Genomic DNA, 5,840 nt, shown 5'->3' on the forward strand with positions numbered 1-5,840 from the left:
TTTTTTATTGTTATTTGGCCCTTCATTTTATAGAACACATGACATTTTTACTTTGGATTTAACAAATTTTCATGTTTCTGTGAAGGCATGAGTTTTTTTGTAAGAGTTTCATGTATTTGTCTTTTTATTAATTTAATTTAATTTTTTTCAGTGTCCCAAGATTCATTGTTTATGCACCACACCCAGTGCTCCATGCAATACATGACCCCCTAAATACACAACACCAGGCATTTATGGAAGTCATTCTTAATTCAGTGTACATATATGTGTTTGTGTCTATATTTCCTATAAAGACATCCTCAATATTCTGATGGTTTTGGTCCTCAAAAAGTATGAGAGGCTGAAGCACTACAATCCTTTGTAGGTGTAACATGCTGGGCTTTATTCACTGATGGTATTCCTTCTGGAGAAGATTCCCTCCACTCCTTCCAAACTGAGAATACTCTCAAAATGGCATTTATCCTACTCCTTTTATATGTCTGTTCTTTAAAATGTCTTCACCCAAAGTGTTCTTAACCTTTCCATCTCTGATTGCACTCTCTTCTCTGTTTCCCACTTTATTGAATCTTATGCAGATTTACTTCTTTGTTATGCTGTTAGTTGAGTTTTATGAAAGAGGGTGATACACATAGGAGCTAAATGCACAGGTATCAAAAAACGGAAAGAGATTGAAGTACACAAAAGCAGGAGGTCAAACAATAAAAAAAGGTATCATAAAGTCATGGATAAGGTTCTATAATTATTGAGAAGCAGAAGAACAATACCGATCTTTTCAGAGAGCATAAGCAGAGTCAAGGAGCTACAATAAAATGTTAGAGAAAATTATCAGGAACAGAGTTTCTTTAAAGCATTTGAATATTGAGTGAGGAGGACAAAATCTCCTTCATATAATTTATACTTGTCAATAACTATTCCCTGTTGATTTCTTGGGGGGAAAGAAGCAGATTCTAAGTCTTGGGTTCAAAATGAACAGATGAATAAACCAAAACGTCTATAGCGTGACCTGACAGATTACTCTAGTTTCAGAAATTTTAAGGCTTAATTATGAAAGAAAAAAAATCACTGCCTAAGTGCCATAAAACATATTCAAGTATGGCTCTATAATTTATGCATTTACATTGCCTTACAATGCATACTTAGCAAGTACAAAGCCTGATGTTGATAATAACTAAACTTACACAGGAAAATAAAATATGTCTATCTTAATAAAGTTACAGAAATATGCTATCCTTACAAATTTATACATTTCCATGAAATATTTTGGGAATAGACATTTATAGGTCATCAAGATTTTAACTAAGAGAAAATTTGTTTCAAAATATGTTATATTTTTAAGAGCTGCCATGTGTCCTGAATAAATCACAGTGGAATTAAATGAGTTAATAAGAGGTTGTTTTTCTGTACTTAATAAGTGTCTCCCTTTAGGGAAAACAAAATTAATGTCCCATGGAAAATATGAACAGACATCAATGGATTTCATCTTATTGGGGTTATTCCCACCATCAAGAATAGGGCTAGTTTTCTTCATTCTCAGTTTTCTCCTTTTCCTAATGGCTCTATTTGGTAATCTGTCCATGATCATCCTCATCCTCCTGGACACCCATCTCCACACACCCACATATTTTTTGGTTAGTCAGCTCCCTCATGGACCTAACTAAACTCCATCTCTGGTATTGTCCCCAAGATAGTTTCTGATTATCTCTCTGGAAACGAGTCTATTTCTTTCATCGGGTGTGCAATGCAGAGTTTATTAATTTATCTGATGCATAAGAATTATTATTGACCTCTGTGGCATATGATCATTATGCAGCTATTTGTTTTCTTCTCTACTATGCTATTTGTATGAGCAAAAGAGAGTGGTGATCATAAGAGGATCTTGGTTCATGAGCTCAATCAACTCCCGTGCCCACACTGCCTATGACTTCTATCCCTTATTATAGATCCAAAGCCATCAATCATGTCTTTTGTGATATTCCAGCCTTGTTGTCTCTGGCTTGCATGGTCATCTGGGTCTATGAATACACAGTGTTTGTGAGCATCACTTTCTTCTTTGTGTTTCCTTTCACTGGCATTGCATGTTCCTGTGGCCTGGTCCTCCATGTCATCTGCCACATCCAGTCATTAGAAGGGAAGAAGGAAGCCTGCAGCACCCATCTCTCTGTGGTGACTTTCTACTATGCATCCTTTGTTCACACTTACATAAGCCCGAGATCCTTTTGATCTCCCACAGAGGACAAGGTCCTTACAGTCTGACCCCAGAGTTCAATCCGATCATTTACAGCCCAAGAAACAAGGAGATGGGGACCCTGAGAAGAGTAATTCAGAGCATCTGCTCTGTAAAAAAAAAGGTAACAAAGTTCTCACTAGTCCTGCTGCTTAGAAGTCCATTACTTTCACCTTGTATCCTCTTTTAGAACAATGACGTTCCAGGATTTAAGATGAAGACTACATTAATCCAGAAAAATAAATAATATATATTTGACAAAATAATTATATTATTTTATATTATTTATAATTATTTACAATTATATTATATAATATATAATTAATTATATATGACCAATCATGCTATTTTTGTGGTAATTTTCCTTTTTTCAGTCTTTGTTTTTTGTTACAAATAATTGATTGAATGTAAGTTGAAGTATAAAAGCCACTTATATTCTCAATAGTTTGGGTACCTAAGTAATAGAGTAAATTAGACCAGAGTACCAAATGTATGGAAGGAGTCCATCGACAGATGAATGATTAAAGAAGATATGGTATATATACCATTATAAAATCTACATATATATATATATAATATCTATACATGTGTATATATTTCTACATATATATAAACAAAATCTATAGATATATATAGATATATAGATATAGATAAAGATAGATATAGATAGATAAGGATAGATATAGTTAGATCTATAAATGTATATAGATACATATATATGGCCTTATATATATATATATATAGATCTATAGATATATATAGGTATATATCTATATATAGATAGATATAGAGAGATCTATAGATCTATAGATATAGATAGATATAGATACATAATTCATGTTATATCTATAGATATGTATATATAATTCATGTTATATCTATACATAAGTATAAAAATATAGATATGTGATACATATTAGACAGCAGATATATAGGTATATATATAATATTACTAAGCCATCACAACAGACTGATTTCTTGTGATTTGCTGTGACGTGAATGAAGTTAGAGAGTATTACACCAAGCAAAATAGTCAGAGAAAGAAAAATATCAAGTTTTCACTTATATGTGAATTCAGAAAAGAAAGGAGCAAAGGGGGAAAAAGAGAGACAAACCAATAAACTCACCCATAACTCTAAAGAAGGAGCAGATGATCACCTAAGGGAGGGTGGTGGGAATGGGTTACATAAGGGATGGGGACTAAGGAGTACACTTGTGATGAGTACTGGGTGTTGTATGGAAGTGTTAAATCACCATACTCTATACCTACATCTAACATTGTGCTGTATATTCTCTAACTGGAATTAAAATAAAACTTTAAAAATATGTTAAGTGGTGACAAATGACAAGACTTTAGCTACAATGGACAATTGGTGTAGCAAGCATAGCATGCTTTTAAAACTCCCTTCAATAACACTGATGTGCATAATGGTGTTCACTTTCCATTTAATTGTTGCAAATTGTCCTCAATGTGTATGCTTGGAAAAAGGAGGTTAAAAAAATTATTTGCATCAATAACCAATCCTACTATTGATAAGCTAAAAAGCAATATAATGTAATTATCCTAGGAAAAATTAACATATATATCCATAAAAATAACACACACATACAAACACAAATATGTATACCTGTAACATAGAAACATAAAACACAAAAACTGAATCATATTGAAATAAATTAGTTTAGCGCCCTTAAAAGTAGAGCATTCCTGAATTAAAGCTAGTGCCCATCTTAACTAGGGTCTTGTGAGATTGAATTTCCACCTACAGTAGCCAGATATTTCTAGAACTGTGGTGGTTCTGTGAAATTTTGATGACCTTCAGGAAGAGATTGTTCTTTGTTCTTCATGCCACCAGTGGTTCCTATCCTAATAATAGCCATCCTTATTTGTCTGGACAACATCAACATTGCTACTTAGAGCTTGTCAGATTCAGTAGAATTAGAAATATAAGATGCCTAATAACCATCAGAGTTCAAAAGCCCATTATTCTTAATATACCTTTGGTCACCTTATGATACTCACCAACCTGACTATTTCATTGAAATGTGCAGTCATTCACATAAAAGGGATTTATTTATATTTTATTTTATTTTATTTTATTTTACATTCAGTGCTGAAAGATTCACTGTTTATGCACCACACCCAGTGCTCCATGCAATGAGTGCCCTCCTTAATACCCACCATCAGGCTCACCCAACCCTTTATCCACATCCCCTCAAAAACCCTAAGTTTATTTCTCAGAGTCCACAGGCTTTCATGATACATCTTCCCCTCTGATTTCCCCCAACTCACTTCTCTCCAATTCCAAAGGTCCTCCATGTTATTCTTTATGCTCCACAAGTAAGTAAAATCATATGATAATTGACTTTCTCTGTTTGACTTGTTTCACTGTTTCACTCAGCATAATCTCCTCCAGTCCCATCCACATTGATACAAAAGTTGGGTATTCATCCTTTCTAATGGAGGCATCATACTACATTGTATATATGGACCACATTTTCTTTATCCATTCGTGTGTTGAATGGCATCTAGGCTCTTTCCCCAGTTGGTTGGCTGTGGCCATTGCTGCTATGAACATTGGTGTACATATGGCCCTTCTTTTCACTACATCTGTATCTTTGGGGTAAATACCCAGTAGTGCAATTGCAGGGTCACAGGGTAGCTCTATTTTTAATTTCCTCAGTAATCTCCACCCTGTTTTCCAAAGTGACTGCACCAACTTGCATTCTCACCAACAGTGTAAGAGAGTTCAGTTCCCCTTTCTCCACATCCTCTCCAACACATGATGTTTACTATCTTGTTAATTATGGCCATTCTAATGGGTGTAAGGTGGTATTTCAATGTAGTTTTGATTTGAATATCCCGGATGGCTAATGATGATGAGCATTTTTTCATGTGTCTGTTAGCCATTTATGTCTTCTTTGGAGAAGTGTCTGTTCATGGTTTCTGCCCATTTCTTTGACGTGATTATCTGTTTTTTTGGGTGTGGAGTTTGAGGTGTTCATTATAGATCTTGGATATCAGCCTTTGTCTGTAGTGTCATTTGTGAATATTTTCTCCCATTCTGTGGGCTGCCTCTTTATTTTGTTGACCCTTTCCTTTGCTGTGCAGAATCTTTTGATCTTGATGTAGTCCCATTCTTGCTTTTGTTTCCTTTGCCTTTGGAGACATGTCTTGAAAGAAGCTGCTGTGGCCAGTGTTGAAGAGGTTACTGCCTATGTTCTTCTCAAGGATTTTGATCGATTTCTGCCTCATGTTGAGGTCTTTTACTCATTTTGAGTTTATCTTTGTATATGGTGTAAGAGAATTGTCGAGTTTCATTCTTCTACACATAGCTGTCCATTTTTCCCAGCTCCATTTATTGGAGAGACTGTCTTGTTTCCCACTGGATTATTTTTTTCCTGCTTTGTGAAAGATTAGTTGACCATAGAGTTGCTGGTCCATATCTGGGTTCCCTACTCTGTTCTCCTGGTCTATGTGTCTGCTTTTGTGGCAGTACAATTGCTGTGTTGTTGATCACAGCTTTGTAGTAAACGTTAAAATCAGGCAACATGATAGCCCCTGTTTTGTGTTTCTTTTTCAACATTTCCTTAGCAATTTGGGGTCTCTTCTGGT

General features: G+C 34.8%; 1 pseudogene; it reads left to right on the top strand.

Moving 5' to 3' along the window:
- Positions 1-1,425: 1,425 nt before the first annotated feature.
- LOC116863716 lies at positions 1,426-2,348 on the top strand (annotated as a pseudogene).
- The last annotated feature ends 3,492 nt before the right edge of the window (positions 2,349-5,840 follow it).

The sequence above is a fragment of the Lontra canadensis genome, unplaced genomic scaffold, assembly GCF_010015895.1.
Source record: "Lontra canadensis isolate GAN:19392208 unplaced genomic scaffold, GSC_riverotter_1.0 scaffold2502, whole genome shotgun sequence".
Classification (NCBI taxonomy): Eukaryota; Metazoa; Chordata; class Mammalia; order Carnivora; family Mustelidae; genus Lontra; species Lontra canadensis.